We start from the raw sequence: 21,713 nt of genomic DNA, 5'->3' as shown, positions 1-21,713 counted from the left end.
GAAGTATTGTAAATGCATGCAGCCAGGGGAAGTTAACAAAAAAAAAGTTCCACACTGGATGAAATCCTTTCTTAAAGACCGCACTCAGTCAATTTGCCTCTTCCCTTACTGCTCAGCCAAACTGTAATGTCTTCCTGTATCCTCCAACTTATGAAAAACAGGAGATTCTTTTCAATCGACGCAAGCATTCAAATTATCATTGTGTTAATTTTATCTAGAATGAACTACACAAACGCCCTCCTCCTGGGACTCCCAAAAAAACGAAATCATAGACTTTAATTGGCACAAAACCAAGCAGCAAAAATCGTTTTTCAATAGCCATGACACTGCCACATTAAACCATTGATGATGAAGCTACATTGGCTCCCAGTGGCTCAAAGTACCATATTTAAAAGAGGATGTATCATCTTTAAATCTCTCCCTAACAAATGTCCTAAATTCATATCCACCAGAATTCAAAAGTATTTCCCGAAGCGCAACCTTACATAAGCCCAAACAAACCTTCTAATGGCTCCGAGATTGATGAAAGAGGCTGTGAGGGACCCCAAGGTACTCAGCAGTACCTTGAGGTACTCCGCACTTCATCCCCTCATCTCTTCAAATTTGCCCCTTGATAAACACTCTTCAGCAGAAGAAGGTGAAAATATATAATTATGCCGACAACATGCAGTTAATTTTCACAACTGATGAGACATCAAACTCAAGGAAATTCTTTCAGAACAATATGCTATACATCAGAGCCTGGATGAACAGCAACCAGTTAAAACTCAACTCTGATAAAAAAGATATTGTCATAACTAATAAAATAAACCACTAGAACCCTGCCTATTTGCCAACAGAGATGGGCTCCTCCCCAGCCCCTAGGACTGCCGTAAGAAGTCTAGGCGTCCAAATTGACGAGAACCTGTCCATGAAATCTCAGATAGGCACTGTAACATCTTCCTGTTTCCTCCAACTTATGAAAAACAGGAGATTCTTTTCAATTGAGGCAAGCATTCAAATTATCATTGTGTTAATCTTATCTAGAATGAACTACGCAAACGCCGCCCTCCTGGGACTCCCAAAAAAACGAAATCATAGACTTTAATTGGCACAAAACCAAGCAGCAACAATCGTTTTTCAATAACCATGACACTGCCACATTAAACCACTGATGATGAAGCTACATTGGCTCCCAGTGGCTCAAAGTACCATATTTAAAAGAGGATGTATCATCTTTAAATCTCTCCATAACAAATGTCCTAAGTTCATATCCGCCAGAATTCAAAAATATTCCCCGAAGCGCAACCTTACATAAGCCCAAACAAACCTTCTAATGGCTCCGAGATTCAAATGAAAGAGGCCGTGAGGGATATGTTTCTCAGTTGTAGGTCCTCAGTTCTGGAACTCATTCCCTAGTGTAATCAGACAAGCAGAAAACTATTTGTGCTTCAGAAGGATGCTCAAAACATGGCTATTTTCACACGCATACAGCTAAGTACATGACCAGATGACGGCTCCTTAACCCAGTGCCTAGAGACCTATTGGTGAACGTGCGCTATACAAATGGCCTATAAAATAACTTAACAACACAAAAGCGAATTGACACAGTAATTCGACGATGGTAACGGATAAGAGCCCAGTTTTAATATATATGAAATACAAGAGATTTCACAAGCACAGCGCAGCCAAAAAAAGCAAGCATTCCAGCATAGTAATAGAAGCTGCCTGCCTTTTCCGTGGGAAGAGATCATTGTCTTTACAGTGAATGGGGCTTAAACAGTGTGAACAGCTTTAGTAGAAGTATTGTAAATGCGTGCCGCCCGGGAAAGTTACAAAAAACAAAACGTTCCACACAAAAGCGAATTAACCCGGAAATTCGACGATGAGAACAGATATATTAAATACAATAGAATTCAAAAGCACAGCACAAGCACTGTGCAGGTGAAACATAAAAATGTGGGCAAGACCAAGTGGAGGCCTGCCAGCTCCTCATCTGCACAGAGGAGGTGCAGACTTAAAATGTTTCCCAGGTATATGATGACCTCATCCAGTCCCGATTGCTTTGCTTTTAATTCTGGAATTGCACACCTGATTTGTATTGTAGTCCTGTTTATCACAGGACTGCCGGTCTCAGAATACAAAAACCTGGACTGGAGTAACTACTTGTGCATTTACCTGGAAAACTTGGGATCTCTGTCAGGGGGCGGCTGTCACGATTGCGCGGTGATAACCGTACTACCAAAATGGCCACCGGTCTAGAACGTGCATGCGCGAGGACAGGTCAGGCGAGTTAAAGCTCCGTCTTCCTCTACCCGCAGCGCTTCGCGTTCTAGTGTTTTTGGAAGCTCTCAGTCACTTACCTGATTCTCTTCCGGGTCGTTGCGCTCCTCGTGGTGGACTCGCCGGGGATGCGCCATTCCTGCTCTCGAGTTTTTTTCTCCTGTGATACCCAGTAGTCGCGTTTTGTCACCCGGCGTGGACGCGGGTTTCCTCCTCTAGAGTTCTCTTTGCCTGCATACTTGTGGACTTCATTTCAGTTTCCCGGGTTTCAGTTTCCTGCTCATAAAGAAACAGAAAAGAAGACAAATGACAAAGCAGCATATCAGTTTTTGCGGTTACAGCGCATTAGCGCCGAATTATTATTTTATGAGCAATTGTTTGTGTAACTTACCAGATCCTGTGTTTCCTGCGCTGTGATTATCCGCCCCTTCTTTTGCGATCTAAAAAGAAAAACGAAGAAAAGTTATGTTACCTGAGCAAAAGGATTTTTTTTTCCAGATGTTTAAGTTCTTTACAGATAGTTACTTGGGATTATTTACACGAGCAACACAGGGTGAAAGAGGTAGGCACACATGTAGATTCATGCATATAGTATTCTTTCATTCTCAAAGGGTTTTTTCCATTACATTATATTATTATCTTTAATTTTAGTGCCAGACACAAGCCTTAACCACTGTTACATTGCTACTCAGTCACTGAAGAAGGGAGATCATAGGTAGGGTGTAGAGAAATACAGACAAACTAAAATCGTTTTTTCCCTTTTATTTATGCATGGATTCTCTTTCCAGCCTACAGCCTCTTGACTTGTCCTGGCGAATCCTGTGGTTGTTTGAGTCACGATGTGGCGTTTCTCCCCCTTTTTCCTTGTTTTGTTTCCATTCTTCCCATGGTTACCATTGTTACCTTGATAGTGTCAACTTGGAGAAGTAGTGGATCTACTACAATTCCATGACATTCCTGCGGAAATATTGGTAAGATTCTAACAGTGGTTTTGTGATGGTGGAATGACGTGCGAAGCCCCATGTGGAATGAAGGTTTTAGTACTGATATTTTTGTAATTAGAGTTGCATTATTGTGGGCCTATTCTCATTTATTAACCTTCTTATTTTATTGTCCCTATGGAGTTTTCTTAGTGTATGGAATTTAGATATTAGAATGTATGATGTAGTATGAAACGTGGGCTTGGGTCTTGACCACAGCTGTTAAGAAGGCTGCACCAGCTGGATGTATGCCCTTCATCTTCTTCGCTGGAGTCAATTTATAAAATAAAGTTCCTTGCTTTTACGCTACGTGTGGACTGCTTTACTACAATTTATTGGCGACGAGTGACCCAAGCCACAGACACAACTATGAGGACTCTGCTTTAATGCGACTGTGTTTCAAGCTTAAACATTTCCTGCTGTGCTGGTGAGCGATAAAGAATTGGGGACAGACTAGTTTCTATTTTCATTGCAGCCATTGCACTCTGAGATGCACTCGTAGATAACGCCACAGACAGCGTATGCCTTTTGAAGTGCTGTCAAAAGACACTAGCGGAAGGGTGGCAGTTTACCTGGAGAGAATCGAGTCTCTATTTCAACCATCCTACAGTGCTTTTTCAAACTAATGCAGAATTCTTCCTTGTGTATCCTCTGCTGAGGAAAAAAGCATTGATTTCTGAACAATGACTGGAAAAAACATGTAGGTGATCCATATCAGTGATGTTGTTGCTGTTTACATTTCACAAGTTTTACTTCTTCCATTATCTTAAGAGTATTTTATATTTCCAGGATGTTGTGTTTCTGTAGTTTTTTAGGTCTCGACTATTCTAGCCCGTTAGGGATTGAATAGGCGAGATTATTATAGTAAGCAGTCCGAAAAGTCTACATAGCCTGCGGATCGCGTACAGTTCATGTGAGGCAGGCGCGTGCACATCAAACACCATCGGCCGCGGCATCAGACTTCAAAGGAAGCCGCTCGCACACCACCATTTGTCTGAGCCTCTGCATCTGACTTCAAAGGAATCTGCTCCCAAACCACTCACCCCTCCTCCCCCCCCCCATCAGACTTCAAAGAAATGCGCTCTCGCTCCCCCGCCACAGCAATGCAGAGAGCTTGGGGGGTTTTTGCATCCATTTCGCGGGGAAGCCGTGTTTTGTTCGCCGTTCTCTGCATCTTTCTCGGGGGTTTTTTCTGGACGAAAGTGAAAGCCTACTGTAGTGTAGTTCCTATATTCCCAATAGGCTCTGCACATTGGAATAATATAAACAGCAGTGTAGATGTAGGACTGAGGTCGACTAGGTCTCTAGTGACTATATTAGACTTAATTACTTTTGCCAGCTAGCTCAGAGGTCACTAGAAACTTTCTCGAATAAACAAGGAGGAGTTTAACTTCCCTGAATAGACAAGAAGGGATAAGCTTCTGACAACCATATAACATGACAACTTTGCTCCCTCAGAATAAGAGTGTATCTCTAGAGTCGTGTGAAAACAATAGACAGCTATTTTACTCAGTCAATCGTGCATACTTAGTTTCACCAGAGTGCAGAGAATAGAGATGGGCGTTTTCAATAAAAGGTGTTATTTATTGAGCAGTCTTCTTTCTCATGCAAGAGAAATTAATTGCCACAATTGCAATACTTAGCATAAAGTAAAGTGCGTACAGTAAAAGGAGTATTATGAAATAATACTGTAAAAGCATTGATATGGTTTCTTAGCCATATGATACTTTAAAATGGATAAAATATATACATACCTATATACATTGACTAACGTACTCAACTGGTGCTTCTAAATACGCCTACCCCGGTGTACCTGACCTAAGCCTTAATACGTGGGAAGGAGTAAGTAAGTAGCAGTTTAAGTTAAGTTGGTTTTGCCAAGAATCTGAGTCAAGAATTCTCTTTAAGGGTTTAGTCAGCTCCGTACCTGGGTAATAGAAAGCAGGAGGTCTGGTATCTCTCTCTCAGGACTCAATATCCCAGCAACCCGCAAGGGCGGCTGAGAACACCAGAGCTGGATTTCTCGGCAGGAGAAAAGACAGCGTCTCTCTCAATGCGTCAAAGGGAGGGGCGGCGTCCGTGGGCTCTCGCATCAGCTGGGCTCTCGGGCAAGTAGATAGCCGCTCTGCTCCAAACCACCGTGTGTTTGCTTAAGGCAACGTTGGTATATTTATACATGAAAGGTGCCGGGTTTGACGTAAGGTTGGACATAAGACGTCAATAAAGATGTCACTAAGAACTGTCCGTTCTTACAGTGCTCACAGGAGTTCTAGGACAAATGAAAACAAAAGCCATGGGGAATTCCCAGGTTGCTGGAGGTTTGGTTTGTTTAGAGAACTCGTTGTACTCTCTAGGAGCCTGGGGAAGTAGCCTTGCTTAATTTGGACTGCATGGGCTATGACTAAATATGGATATGATTCTTATGCCTTTATAAGGATATTATCTATTATAACCACATAAGGGCATAAATCAGGAATATCGAATTAGGGTCCTAGATAGAATTACAACACCCACTCCACGATCTAATGTCCCTCATTACTTAAAACTAAGCAATTGTAAACATATAATGGTGCATGTGTTTTCCAACCCACCCCAAAGTACATAATTTGCATTCGAAATGGTATATGGTAAATACACGAAAATGAGTATTGGTACCCTACGTTTTTCAAGCAGAGGTATCATTCAGTTAAAAAATGCATATATATATCAGCTGAATGATTTGCGAAAATTACACATGAAATGGCTCTTAATACAGAAGAGAAGGCCGAGACCATTCCATCACATAATAATACAAATGCTGTACATGTGCTAGAGGCTGAGGTAAAATATTGTCTCTAGTATCCTAAAAATAGAAGCTCTGTTCTCTAAGAATAGTTCTACTTTAAGCAGAGTACTCTGTGCCAGAAAAAGGTAAATATTTTGGAATTGGAAAAAAAAATAATTTCGTTTTCAGGGGAAAAATAGTTCCAAATATTTTCAGTAGCTTTTGTTTATCAAAGCTGAAGGCCGAATTCAGAGTTCAGGGAACGCTGTGTGCTCGTTTGTTTTTATAAAGTTATTCTTTCTGTTCAGGGGAGAACATCATTTCAGACAGACTCGCAAAAAATTGGTCTACGACATCAGGTGAAAGTTCGACCAAGTTTGAAAATGCTGCAACAGTGCAGTCGTGAGAATGATTGCTATCATCGATGTCAGGATCAGCAATGCTCACTGAAGGTTGTACCTGGGTGATGTTGCTCTCATCTCGTACTTCACTGCCACATACTCGTAGTGGTGAAGTCTCAACGAATGCCGTCATCAGAATAGGTAGCCGCTGGGGACAACACGATGCATGAGCCGTTACAGGACCTAGCAAGGTATCTGTATCCATTGGTACTGCTGATGGTAGTGCAAGACAGATGTCCAACACGCATTCTTCTCCGTATAGCATACATCGAAGCACAGGTAAGATGCAATTTTGCCAGATAGGTCTGAATGAAAGAAACCAGGTCATATTCAGATCTCTTAGCCGGGCTAATCCGAGGACTTTAGTTATGCGGTCCCGATAGCGTATAGCTAGGATCGTTTCTTCCATCGTTGCTGGAGTCTTGTCTGCAACTTGGCTTGCCATATCGAAGCAGAAGAATCAAAAATAAAATTCCTGCTACGAGTCCCAAAAGTAGAGGTAGGCCACCAAAGACAGAATGGACAAAATTGGGGAAGATGCCCAGAACTGTTTCAAAGGGTGTTAACAGCCCCGAAAAAATTGTCTTAAATACATGTGCGATGCCACTGGTATCTGACATATATAGGATTTGGCTTAGTATTTCTACGAAATGCACGGGGCAATTTGTTGATAAAAGGGTATGTATCTCTGCCGTTGTCCTTGCAACTTGCAGATCATACGTTTCCTTGGAAGAGGTCAAAGGCACAGTTGTCTGTAAAAGAATAGACTTCATTCTGCTTAAAGTATCAATTTGAATAGAAGAGATATTCAAACGAGGCCATATTGCCGCCTCCATATCTGGATTGCTGTTTGGATACAATACTTGCATACAGCAAGTGGCCATGGAACTAACGCTGACGAGATAGGCTTTCCCTGGCACCATGCCACAACAGCTGTGGTCATTTATTAGAATATAGCTCCCGTTAGAAAGCTGTCTAAAGAATGGCTCTATCTGTGTTGCCGGAGTGCCGTGCAGGTGACATGAAAGGTTATTCGAAGACCCTTCGCAGGCCCCATGCAAGTTAATACCTTGACACAGAAGTGTGCCGCTTAGTGATCTTTTACAATTTTTACCACTAAGAAATACATTATTTTTCTTTTCACTGTAACATGTGTGTGTATAAGGTAAATTCCATGTTGACTTGATGTACCCTTTACCCAACCTTTCATACTGGCCCGCTGGTATATATTCTTGGCAGTATTTAAATTGGAAAGTCGTTATCGGAATTGTTATTATTCTGTGTATTATCCATTCAATGACAGGTCTTTCTGACATTGTCAATGGTAATCTCTCAAGTTTTTCAATGCTCAGAATCGTATAGTCTGCTCCTTTTTGTGCCAAACTGATTTGTTTATCAGTAAGGTTAAAGATAGAGAATAACGACGTTACGTTGATTAAACGCCATGGCACGTAGCCCGAACGCAGATTTTCCAACGTCCAGCCAAGCGGTACAATAGAACGTATTTGGGACTGACCATGTTGTAACATCAGTAAGTCTTGCTCTATTATATCAATAGTAGATGATACAATACTGTCCAGTGAATATATTCTGGAGGACAGAGTCGTTAACCCATTGTCCACAACAGAAAGTGATTTTTCCAAATTAATACGATCAATTTCTCGTATTTTTTCTGTTGTTTCAATTTGCATTACTTTCCAAGCTTCGTTGTACGTAGCATATATACCGGCCGCTATTAAACGTTTTTGACGCTGTTTGCGTGGCCCCAAAATGAAATCACGCAAGTCAGCACCGTTTTTAAGTAAAGTCAAGTGTTGCTTAATTTCAGCCAGTGTGGATTTCTGTAGCCATTCGAGGCAGAGTTTCCCTACACTGTATGTTGTAACTATCCCTGGATGTTGTCTCTGGGAGTATCTTGGGTCTGGCCTGTTCAGTTGTAACCCCTGTAATTTGTTCAGGAATCTATCTTGACAGTTATTTGTGTCTGTGGGCCAGATCAACCATTTTTTCCAATCAGGATGTGTTCAGTTTTGGTATAAAATACGGGATACGTCTATCTCCATATAATAATAATAATAATAATATGAAATTTATAACGCGCTCCGCTTACCCGGGGGCATCCCGGCGCGACAGACCAGAAGGAGAGACTCAACTAATCACTACTGTGGAAACAAGTAGGTCTTAAGAAGTTTCCTAAATAGTAGGATCTTGGGCTCAGCACGAATCTTGAGGGGCAAAGAGTTACACAGCGTCGCCACCTGCACCGAGAAACGTCTGCCCCCAGTACGAGCTCTCCTAACTCTCGCTGACTGCAAAAGATGTTTTTGGTCCGAGCGCAAAAGGCGTGGGGGCTTATAAGGACGGGCCATGTCAGAAAGGATGGGGGGGCCTTTGCCATGTAGAATTTTGTGGGCCGTACAAAGCACTTTAAATTTCACCCGCTCCTTCACGGGGAGCCAGTGAAGCGTTTTGAGGGCCGGGGCGGCAGACTGCCTTCTGGGAATATCCATAAGGACTCTCGCAGCTGCGTTTTGCACCTGTTGGAGGGTTTTAAAGGTCGCTTCGGGAGCACCGAGAAACAAGGCCTTCCCATAGTCAAGCCTCGATAGGATTAAACCACGTATCAAAAGCTTCTTTGCTGGATCAGGAAGCAGTGGTAACACCTTTCGGGCTGACCTCAGCAGACCAAAACAAACCCCCGCGGTCTTCCTGGCGTGAGTCCTAAAGGACAGATCTTCCTCCAACCATACTCCCAAGGACTTGATCTCCTTCTTGGGAGATGGTGGATCACCAAGAGACCGGGGCCAGCAGCTAGCAATAATGGAGGGACTGGAGTTACCCAGGAGCATCAGCTCAGTTTTTCCTCCATTAAGCTTTAAGGCAGAGTTGGACATCCAACGATAAACATTGGCCAGGCAGTCGTGTAGCACCTTGGGTTGTTCCGCCACCTGAGTGAGGCCCACCACCAGCTGAGTATCATCAGCATAGCTGATGATCCTCACCCCTGAAGGGGCTACCACTCCTTCAAGTGGAGTCATCACCAAGTACTTTCTCTGATGATTGGGACTTTAAAAATATAAATAATATGATTTGTGCTATTACTATCAGGTATGGGCTTCGGAATAGACGGTTTGTTTAAGTCTTTAATTTTGGCTAGGCCAAGACAGGTTGTCTGTTGAATGGTGTCATTCAAGAATATTAATTGTTCTGGGATCATGCAGGCTCGAAATAATGCTTCTAGACCTTGGACCTGCCATTCTTTTGTACCCCAGATGGTTTTTGTTTCAATGTTGTTTTTCCAGAATTCAAAACCAAATGTAATCATTTTTTCATAAAATGTTTCAGAATAGATCAATTTAGTATTTGTCAGCATTGTTTTCATTCCTGTCTTATTTAACATTTTAAAATAAAACGTTTCTGCATCACTTGTGTTAAACCCTGAGAAGTATGGGAATTTCTCATAAAACGTTTTTGGAGCTGCTTTTAAGTGGGGTTGCACAATGTTCCCATTGATTATAATTAAAACCATTTCTAGGCTGTGCAGATTTATGCAAATAGTGATGGCCAAAGTGAAATATAGCAATACATTTCTTCATAATTTGATGAACCCTGTAAATAATCATGTTCTGTGAATTTTGCTGACATTACTAAATCTGACATCATATTATTTATATTTTTAAAGTCCCAATCATCAGAGAAAGTACTTGGTGTTACAAAGTCACTTAATGAAACCTTGAACTGAACTGATGTAGATATTTCAAGAGCTCAATCGGGCCAAAAATGTCAAAGTCAGTTCTGTCCCATGCTACCCCACCGGGTATTGGATTGGCTGTGACGTTCACTGATGATAGTTCTCTTTTCTCGATGTGAGATGACTTGTGAGGCTTTAGGACCAAGTTGATGTTCTGACTTGCTGTGTCCATTGTACTGTATTTTCCTTCAATGAATTTTCCCAAACAAAGAACCATGATGAGCCAAAGCAGGAGGAAAAGTACACCTACCGCAATCCAAAATTCAATCCATGGAGAAATCAGATAGGTTTCTTTGAGTTGATGAAAGAGTTCTGTTACTTTATCTTTGAAAGTTTTTGTTGCTGGCGTTTCTTCAGGTTCGCTTGGATCTTCAGAAAAGTCATCGAAATTGATGAAGTAGCAAGATGCAGTTCTGTCAATTGTTGGAATTGCTTCCGAATTTTCATTTGCTTTTGGATTTTTCTTTGTTTCACTAGCATAGTCTGAGGCTACATCGTTGTAGACTGGTGTTTCTTGACGAACTGTTGCAATTTGGGTTTCAAGAGGTACAAGTTCCATGGCATTGTTGCATAGTCCTTTTTTATTCACTGCAGGTTTATCGAATGTGATTAGTCTCTCAGTTTGAACCTCTTGTATTGTAGCAAATTTTGGTGTCCTGCTATGTCTTGGGAGTCCACTGGGCCTACTACTTATTAGTGGCCACATGATTGTGGTTTTACCAGGTCGATGGATACAACTCGGTTCTCCTTTTTACCAGCAAGGGGCGGTAGTACTACTGATCTTGTTCCGCTGACAGCTAAGACAGGTACTGCTTTTCTGTAAGAAGGACCAAATTCCTTCTTCACCGCGATCTTCTCTCTGACCAGATCCCCAATCTTTGAAATCCAGACAGGTCTTGCTGGGACATGTGGTTTTTCTTCAGTGGCTGTTGGCTGTTGCTTTAACTTTACGTTGCTCAGGTTTCGTCTTGTTTCATTTAAGTCCTGTAAAACAGCCAAACGGTCCTTGATATCAAAGCATTTTTCTTCTACCACTGAAGTCTGACTATCAAGGTCCTGAATATGCATTCTAGTACCAAACAATAGTTCGTACGGACTGAGACCTTTTAGAGAATTTCTTGGCAGATTATTAAGACTACGTTGGACACTTGTTAAATGTTCGACCCACCCATCTCCCGAACCTAACACCCTCGCCGTTATAGATTGCTTTATGTCCCGGTTTTTTCTTTCCACTACCGCATTTCCCTCAGGATGGAATGGACAAGAGTACCGCAATGCAATGCCCATGCTGGTCATGGCCTCCTTATAAGCTCGAGAGATAAAAGCAGGACCCTGGTCAGAATGTAGCATGCCAATTGCGTATGTGCCGATAAAGACTCGCTAATCTTTTATAACAGTTCTGGCGTCATGGAGCGCTGGGGTCTACATTTTAAGTGAATCTAGTCTTAAACATAAATGGGACGCATTTCTCCTATTGGATTTCTGCGTATAGATAGCCTTATGCTTTCTAAAAGAAGGGTCCTGGCAATACTCCGGTCGGTTCGCCACTGTAATCTCTGTTGCAGTTTGGACAGTCCATTGCAAATTTGTAGTTTTGCAGGCTCATCCCCGGCCACCAGTATTCTGATTGTAATTCTTTCAGAGATTCCTTGATCTCTTGGTGCATTAGACCCTCTCCCATATGTGCTTCTTGAATCAAGAAGACTCTCCTGTTCGTATTTGGAATTACTCTATCCCCCACTCCAGGGATTCGAGCAAAAGGAACGGCGTTTGCATCAATTATGTATGTATAATTGAGTTGATAGATCACAGGTAATGCTGCACAGTCGCCTTGCAAAGACGTTTTTACCGCCAGCATTGTTTCCCCGTCTATGTATTTTTCTGAACGCTTTTTTGTGGCTACGGAAGCTGGTTGAGCTGCTTCCGCTGTGGCTCTGTGAGCCAATGAATTCCCTGCAACGTGAACGCCATCACGTTGATGACTCTGTGTATGTATCACGTGAGTCTTTTGTAGTTCTTTCTGCAAAACAACTACCTGTTCCCAAAGCTTTTTATGCTTTATTGTGGCACCTGTGTCATCTTTGTAATCGTTTTGAACCCAGTTCTGCAAGTATTATTGTAAGATTTGACGCAGTAATGTGAATCACACACTATGAGTGTGGGGAATTCGCGATCGGCATTTTCAAGCGCCATCTTCAAAGATCTTATTTCAGCTCGCTGAGTTGAGCATTTTCTGAGTGATTCAGTTTTGGTAATTAATGGTCTGAATTTACCAAAGCGCCAGCGACCTTTAACAATCGCGCACGCTGCGTTGTAGGATTTTTTCTCTACATCGTGGTGTTGTGCAAATCTGTCCATATAGATTACACATGTGTATTGTTAGAGAGGCAGAATTTCGATTGGCAGAGGATATTCTTCTTCATATTCTAGATTTTCTAGTTTTTTCATTTTCGGGTCAAAATAATACTTCACGTCTTCTGCAGCAAGAGAATTTTCCCATTGTGTCCATTTTAGATCTAATGCCACGGTAGTCAAATTGCGTGGGCTTGTTAGTGCCTCAAGGGCTGATTCTGCTGTTAAAACAGTTATGCTTCTGGCTTGGGCTCTTTCTTTTGCTACAGCAGTTTGAACCGCTGAGAATTTTTTCAGTACAACTGAATTTCATTGCAGCTTGTGTGTACAAGTGTGATTTGTAAGCTATTGGTACCGTTTCTCCCTCATTAGAGGGCAGGTACGTGAATCCGCATCTTCCTGGGATGACTCGGATTACAAGGTTGCGTATGTTTTCGCGAGTTTGCAATTTTGTTTTAGCGAACATGTCTGTTTGCAATGATCTTAAAATTTCTGTATATTTCTGAGTCCAATTGATTGGTTTGAAATCAGGTTTTATTAATTCATAGAGAGGTTTAACCCTCTCTGCATAATTTAGAATGTATGTTCTTCCGAAATTCAGAAAACCTAGTATTGATTGTAAGTTCGTCAGCGTTTTTGGTGCTTGGAGTACAGCGCACTTCTCTAAGAAGTTGTCTGCTAGGCTTTTGCCTTCACTAGATAATTCATATCCTAAAAAAAAAAAGGACAGTTAGATGGGCAATTCGTGACTTTTTAAAGTTGAATTTGTAACCCTCAGCTGCAAACCCAAGTATTATGGTGTTCACTCTTCTCAAGTGAGTATCGAGGTCATCATCTGTGAGATAGATGTCATCGACATAGGATAATGCCTCATCATCATATATTTGTAGTAACTCTGTTACCCTTGCTGAGAATAATCCTGGGCTATTCTTGAATCCCTGTGGGAGTCGACAGAAGTGTTTTTGCGATCCCATTATTGAGAACGCGGTCAAATACCTGCTCTCAGGTGCAATGTTTTTACAAAAGAATCCATTAGAGATGTCTAATGTCGTTTTGTATTTTTTGCGCCTGATGTTATTCATTAGTGCTGCACTGTGTGAGTTTTGTACTGCAAATGTTTTGCAACATGAGTTAAGATGTCTGTAGTCCAAAACTAGACGATATGAATCGTCTGGTTTGGAGACAGGAAACAAAGGATTGTTCATTTGTGAGGTGCATGTTTCAATCACCCCTTGGTATTCAAGTTGATCTAAGATCTCCCGGACTTGTTTTTTAGCTTCTTGTTTAATTGGGTACTGCCTTTGTGCAGTGGGTTGACATTTTAACTGGATTTTGTGAGGAGGAGAGTCCTCATCCCATCCTACATGATTTTTATATAATGTAGGAGCTTGGGCAACTGCCCATTTTCTCGCATATAAGGATTTTTATGAATTGAAATATGATTTGAGAAGGCAGGCATAATCATTTTTTCGCCATGAGGGCACTCCCTGACAAACTCTGGTGGCCAGTCTTTTTCAGCTAAAAAGATGTCATAGCCCTTTGAAAGGTTATCCCAAAAGAGACCCCTTACTTTCCTGGACTTGTCTCCCTCTATACGCAATGTTATCTAGTATATTTTATGAGGTTTGCTAACTCTGGTATCTGCAGTTTCCACCTGAATGTATTCATTCGTGTCCACTGTCTCCAGAAGATTCATCAGGATCTTGCGAGCTATGGTCACTTCTGCTGCGCTGTCTAGCATTGTCTGGGCCCACTCTCCGTTTTTCAGTTGTGTCCTCAGAATCCTCGGCATGTTTAATTATTTTAATACTGGCTACCTTCTTTCTTGGAAATGGTAATTTTTTACTTTGATGAGCAGGTTCCTTGTCTTTGGACTTGACGTGCTCTTCCTTGTGTTCTGACCGTCCTCTTCTTTCCGATTTCTGTGAGGAAGTCTGAAAAGATCGAGAGGGACGTGTATCAATATCTTGATATCTATCAGGCTTTCTTAATTTATCCCTATCTCTAAGGTTGTATCTTTTCTCAGAGGGCTCCCTCTGGGGAGACTTGTCACCTCGGTCAGGAGATCTTTCTCTCCGTTGAGGAGACCTTCCTCTGGACTGGAATCGTTTTTCTTTGGGAGTGGATTGTTTATTTCCATTCCAGCTCTTTTTTGGAGTGTTTAGATTATTTTTAATAAAGATTTTTTCAGGATTTTCAGTTAGTTGGGGTTTTACTGGTTTCCCACCCAAACTATCTCTACCTAGTTCTTCATAGGATTTTTCTATGATTCTGGCAAGTTCAAATGGTTGTTCTGCTAGATCTGTTTCTTTCAGTTTCTGACGGTATGTTATATCCTCCATTGCCAATTGAACTAATTCTCTATATGCCTGTGTTAATTCTTTTATTTTAACTAAAAGTTCTTTATTTGACATTTTTCCAATATCTGGATGTGGTGTGTAGCTGGCTAAAACCGGCAACGTTGCTCCTGGTCTACCTAGTGGACCGAGCCTGGTGATGTGATTTTTATGTTTTAGGGCGCCTTTAAACCAGAGCAGCTGCTCTTGGTAATTTAATGGGATTTAAATCTCCTCGAAAGGAGTGTATTCATCCGGAGGTTCCTCTATTTTATAATAGTGGAATTCTTTTGTTACAGCGTTTGCTGCTGGCAAATGTATCCATGAATAGAATACCTCTGTCTGCCGATATTCATGGGCCTCTACCACGAATATGACTGTACCACCTCGTGATGTCAGTCCGTTTTCTATAAGTTTAATAGTTTTAGTTTTTCTTATGTTGACCGGAATGAATATAGCACTCGGGTCATTTTCTTGGAGACTTGTGTCATCCTCTAGGAGTTGAGCTGCTATTCTAGCTGCCTCCTTTTCGTCTTCACTTTCTACAATTTTTGCTGACAGAAAGTTTTTTTGTTGCAGATCAAGTTTCAAGGGAAACAAAGATTAGGTGCACAATATTTTGGAACACTGTATCCTTCAACGTTGACTAAACCAAAAACTATACATAGGATTCTCATCCTACTAAGTTCCGGCGGATTTTAACCTTTTACCCACTCCAGACGTCTTTTGGAGTATTTACGGGAAAAAGGGTTCTGTGTGAAAAAGCACGACTGAGTTACTCTAGTGTCTTGCGTTAGATTATCGCCTTACCAAACGTTGGGCGCCATGTAGTGTAGTTCCTATATTCCCAATAGGCTCTGCGCATTGGAATAATATAAACAGCAGTGTAGACGTAGGACTGAGGTCGACTAGGTCTCTACTGACTATATTAGACTTAATTAGTTTTGCCAGCTAGCTCAGAGGTCACTAGAAACGTTCTCGAATAAACAAGGAGGAGTTTAACTTCCCTGGATAGACAAGAAGGGATTAGCTTCTGACAACCATATAACATGACAACTTTGCTCCCTCAGAATAAGAGTGTATCTCTAGAGTCGTGTGAAAACAATAGACAGCTATTTTATTCAGTCAATCGTGCATACTTAGTTTCACCAGAGTGCAGAGAATAGAGAGACAGGCGTTTTCAATAAAAGGTGTTATTTATTGAGCAGTCTTCTTTCTCATGCAAGAGAAATGAATTGCCACAATTGCAATACTTAGCATAAAGTAAAGTGCGTACAGTAAAAGGAGTATTATGAAATAATACTGTAAAAGCATTGATATGGTTTCTTAGCCATATGATACTTTAAAATGGATAAAATATATACATACATATATACATTGACTAACGTACTCAACTGGTGCTTCTAAATACGCCTACCCCGGTGTACCTGACCTAAGCCTAATACGTGGGAAGGAGTAAGTAAGTAGCAGTTTAAGTTAAGTTGGTTTTGCCAAGAATCTGAGTCAAGAATTCTCTTTAAGGGTTTAGTCAGCTCCGTACCTGGGTAATAGAAAACAGGAGGGCTCGTATCTCTCTCTCAGGACTCGATATCCCAGCAACCCGCAAGGGCGGCTGAGAACACCGGAGCTGGATTTCTCGGCAGGAGAAAAGACAGCGTCTCTCTCAGTGCGTCAAAGGGAGGGGCGGCGTCCGTGGGCTCTCGCATCAGCTGGGCTCTCGGGCAAGTAGGTAGCCGCTCTGCTCCAAACCACCGTGTGTTTGCCTAAGGCAACGTTGGTATATTTATAGCTGAAAGGTGCTGGATTTGACGTAAGGTTGGACATAAGACGTCAATAAAGATGTCACTAAGAACTGGCCGTTCTTACAGTGCTTTACAGGAGTTCTAGGATGAAATCGAAACAAAAGCAAGGGGGATTTCCCAAGTTGCTGGAGGTTTGGATTGTTTAGAGAACTCGTTGTACTTTCTAGGAGCCTAGGGAAGTAGCCTTGCTTAATTTGGACAGCATGGGCTATGACTAAATATGGATATGATTCTTATGCCTCACTCTCACCCCCACACCCTCACACACCCTCACTCACCCGCTCACCCTCACACACCCGCTCACCCTCACACACCCTCACACACCCTCTCCCCCTCACACACCCTCACCCCTTCACACCCTCACACTGCCTCACACACCCTCACACCCTCACCTTCACACCCCCTCACCCTCGCACCCCCTCACACCACCTCACACACCCTCTCACCCCTGTCACCCTCACAACCCCACACCCTCACCCTCACAACCCCTCACCCTCACACCCCTCACCCACCCTCACCCTCACTCACCCACCCTCTCACCCTCACACACCCTTTCACCCTCAAACACCCTCTCATCCTCACACACCCTTTTATCTACCTCACCCCCACACACCCTCTCACCCTCACATCCCCTCACCCTCACATCCCCTCACCCTCACATCCCCTCACCCTCACATCCCCTCACCCACACACCCCCTCCCCCTCACACCCCGTCACCCTCCCTCACCCACCCTCAACCACCCACCCTCTCCCACCCTCTCCCACCCTCACACCCCCTCATTCTCACCCTCACACCCCCTCACTCACTCCCTCACACCCCTTCACCCACTCTCACCCTCACTCACTCTCACCCCCTCACACCCCCACAAACCCTCTCCCTTACACACCCTCACTCACACACCCTCACTCTCACACACCCTCATCCTCACCCTCACACACCCTCATCCTCACCCTCACACACCCTCTCACCCTCACATACCCTCTCACCCCCACACTCACACACCCTCTCACCCTCACACCACCTCACCCTCACACCACCTCACCCTCACACCACCTCACCCTCACACCACCTCACCCTCACACCACCTCACCCTCACACCACCTCACCCTCACACCACCTCACCCTCACACACCACCTCACCCTCACACACCACCTCACCCTCACACACCACCTCACCCTCACACACCACCTCACCCTCACACACCACCTCACCCTCACACACCACCTCACCCTCACACACCACCTCACCCTCACACACCACCTCACCCTCACACACCACCTCACCCTCACACTGCCCCCGGAGCCTATCTGGGCTCTTTAACAACTATGCCCGGTCGGGGGAGTCCCTCCTTGGGGTACTCATACTCAAGTGAGGCCTCACGGGCTTGCACACCCTCCGGCCCTCGCACTGGAGGGGAGGGGCGGGCACCGGCAATGTGCCCCGACGCCCGCCTCTCCGTGGCAGGCACTCACCGGATCTCGCGGCGGCTGGCTGGAAAGCTCTCGCTCCTCGGGACTCTCCGATGTCGCGGCCTCCCCTCGCTTCTCCGGGGCTCTCCCTCGCTCTTGGGAGCCCCAGGGGTGGGGGGGGACGGCAACGGTGATCTCGGGCAGTGCAGGAGCGCGGAGTAGGCTCCCGCCGCTTCCTGCTTCTTCTCCTTCTCTTCCTCGGGGCAGCCAATCACCGCTTAGGTCCCCCAGCGAGTCTCCCGCAGCCTCCACCAATGGCAGCGCGGCTCCCGGGTGACGTCAGCGGCTGCTCCCTCGGCGTCACCTCGGCCCGGTGCTGCGGCGGTGATCTCGGGGGCCAAGAAGAGGGGTGGGTTCCCTCTAATAATTATCAATTCTTGCCGGCAGCATCCCTGGCGGGGTGGGCACCCATCAGGGGTCAAATCAGAAAGCAGGACCCCGGCGGCATGCGGCGTGGGCAGCCGCGAAAGTGGAATAAAAGAGCTTTAAGCACTAGGGGCAGGTCTAGCGCTCCCAGGCGCTGTAGGCTCCAGACAAGTAAAAGAAAAGCGCTCCTCATGCGCTAGTGCCCCCAAAGTCCAGCACCAAGTCCTTCAGGGGGTGGGGTGGCAAGGCTGGGCCCAGGATCCAGCTCACAGGGTCCTCCTGGCAGGGAGGCAATCCCCAGTGGCGGTCCTCCTGGCGCCCAGCAGCAGCAGCCCCCCTCTGAAAGGATTCAAGAAGAGAACCTTTTGTAAGGGGACACAGCACCTTTTTATACAGTGAATTCCTTTGTATCAGGGTGCAGGGTGGGGGAAAAACCAGTCGCAGCTGGTTTTGGAGCACTTTGTTTTCCTCAGCCACCCTTTCCATTCGCTAGGCAGGCTAGGGTCATTAGACGCACCACAGGGGGCGGAGCCAGCATTGTATGGGGAAAGCCCAGCCCTATTCAGGTCCCAGGTGTACTCCTCCCTCACATCACTCATGCTAATCTCGACACTCACCACCGGGGCAGACCCATCATGACTCATGGAGCCAGGCTCACCAGCCAGCTCCAGCCAATCACAAGCCAGACACAAATTACACAAACATGACAACTTCTAGAAGTGGCACTTCCACACTAGACACAATCACGCCGCACACATCATTGCGCGGCATTTAACCACACAAGTCCGCACATACCATACTCGAGCCTGCACACCTCACGCATCAGGAACTACCAGGGACCCAGACATTCCCCATGCATTCCTATGGGAGGGCAGGCCAATCTCACAACACGCACGCAGAGTGCGCACGCACTTTCCACTGGGACACAGTAAAAGTGCGCAGAAGCTAAAAAATCACTACCACTAGGTCACCATGAAAAGCAAAAGGTTCAGGGGTGAACCTTCCAGAAGGGCCAAGTCCAACAACAACCCCTCACCCTCACTCACCCTCACACACCTTCACCCCCTCACCCACCCTCACCCTCACACACCTCCACACCCCCTTACCCTCACACCCCCTCACCCTCACACCCCCTCATCCTCACACCCTCACCCCCCCTCACTCACACACCCTCACATCCCCTCACCCTCACACACCGTTTCACCCTCACACACCCTCTCATCCTCTCACGCTCACACCCTCACCCTCCCTCACACCCCCTCACCCTCACACCCCCTCACCCTCACAACTCCACACCCTCAACCCCACACCCTCCCTCTCACACACCCTCACACCCCCTCACACCACCTCACCCTCACACCCCCAACCCTCACACACTCTCACCTTCACCCCGTCACCCTCACACCCTCACACCCTCACACCCCCAAACCCTAACCCTCACAACCCCACATCCTCCCCCTCACACACCCCCTCACCCTCGCACCCCTCACACACACCCTCACTCCCCCTCACCCACATGCCCCCTCACCCTCACACCCCCCACCCTCACACCCCCCACCCTCACACCCCCTCACCCTCCCTCACACCCCGTCACACCCCCTCACCCTCACACCCCCTAATCCTCACACCCTCACCCTCACACACCCTCACCCTCACACCCCCTCACTCACACACACCCTCACTCACACACACCCTCACACACACCCTCACCCTCTCACCCCACACCCTCTCACCCACCCTCACCCTCTCACCCACCCTCACCCTCACACCCCCTCACCCTCACTCACACACCCTCACCAGCATAGCATAACAAAACATAGCATAGCATAACAAAACATAGCATAGCATAACAAAACACAGCATAGCATAACAAAAAAGCATAGGATAGCAAAACAAAACATAGCATAACAAAACAAAACATAGCATAACAAAACATAGCATAGCATAAAACACAACAAAGCATAGCATAACATAGGAAAGCATAGCAAAACAAAATATACCATATTGTATCACAAAACATAGCATAGCATAACAAAACACAACAAAACATAGCAGAACAAAACATAGCATAACATAACATAAAACAAAGCATGGCATAACAAAACATAGCATAACAAAACAATACACAACAAAACATAGCATACATAACAAAACATTTAATTGCAAAGCATAGCATGGCATAGCATAACAAAACACAACAAAACCGCATAGCATAGCATAACAAAACAAAGCTTAGCATAGCATAACAAAACATAGCATAGCATAACAAAGCAGAACAAAACATAGCATAACAAAACAAAGCATAGTATAGCAAAACTAAACATAGTATAGCCTAACAAAACAAAGCATAACAGACGTACCCTTGGGAATGATAAATTAACAATATTTAAATATAGCGCTTCTCGTCGAACGCTAGTCCTCTTTCTACCTTTATTGAGGAGAAGCTAATGCGTCAGAATGGTATCTCATATTAATCATTGGCGAAAGATAGATTACATTATCGATCTGAACCCTTATGGATTTATTATAACTTATATTTTGGTGACTATAGCAATTATAATTTGACATGTTAATATCGTGATATCATATTTAGCAATACGTTAATTTTAATTTTATATGAACAAATATAGCCCTATTAGTTCTGTAATTGCAGAGTGCAGGGTTTTAGACTTTCCATACCGTACAAAAAAGATTGGTTAGCGATACATAACGTTGGTGCTATATTCGCAACGTAAGTCCTATCTCTACCTTTATGGTAGACAAAGTATAAAAACCTTGATAAAGATGGCGCCGTTGCTAGACGCCAATGTAAACACGTGCCAGAAAAGGGGAATATCGCCTCTGTTCACTGGTAAGGCTCTGATGTCTCGTAGACTAATATTGGAATGATAGATGTAGTATTTATGCCTCCTAGAGCTGTTATTTCATATCGGTTAATACTTATAATTGGTCTATGATGGGCAATGTAATTCGAGACTTTTTCGTGTAAAATATAGGGCTTGAGCGATTGTATCGATAATATTCGAATCTACATTACGCTTTTACTTTGTGCTCCTTCCTGTAGGTATGAGCTCCTGAAATAGATTGGGCTACGTGACCAACCTAATTTTACCACTAGATGAGACACAATTCTGTTTTATAGAGGTATATTCTGTATATTCATAACTGTTAGAGATAATGTTCTTTAAAAGAAATGATATTATTAACTGGCATGCTCTTTCTCTTTTA

The 21,713-nt window shown here is 44.2% G+C and overlaps 1 protein-coding gene across 6 annotated transcripts in view; it reads right to left on the bottom strand.

Annotated features, from left to right (window-relative positions):
• LOC144755505 (UPF0739 protein C1orf74 homolog) overlaps positions 1 to 21,713 on the bottom strand; it is a 116,527-nt gene that overhangs the window by 76,417 nt on the left and 18,397 nt on the right. For 5 of the 6 annotated variants that reach the window (XR_013594910.1, XR_013594911.1, XM_078644490.1 and 2 more), the window contains 2 exons: positions 2,654 to 2,702; positions 2,343 to 2,538 (listed from right to left, as the gene is read on the bottom strand). The exons of the other annotated variant lie outside the window; for it this stretch is intronic. The gene's annotated coding sequence lies outside the window, so the exon portion shown is untranslated. The remainder of the gene's footprint in view (positions 1 to 2,342; positions 2,539 to 2,653; positions 2,703 to 21,713) is intronic. 6 annotated transcript variants of the gene reach the window in all.

Source organism: Lissotriton helveticus, chromosome 5_1 (assembly GCF_964261635.1).
Source record: "Lissotriton helveticus chromosome 5_1, aLisHel1.1, whole genome shotgun sequence".
NCBI classification, from domain to species: Eukaryota; Metazoa; Chordata; class Amphibia; order Caudata; family Salamandridae; genus Lissotriton; species Lissotriton helveticus.
The sequence above is the reverse complement of the archived record's forward strand: the minus strand, read 5'-3'. Positions and strand labels throughout refer to the sequence as shown.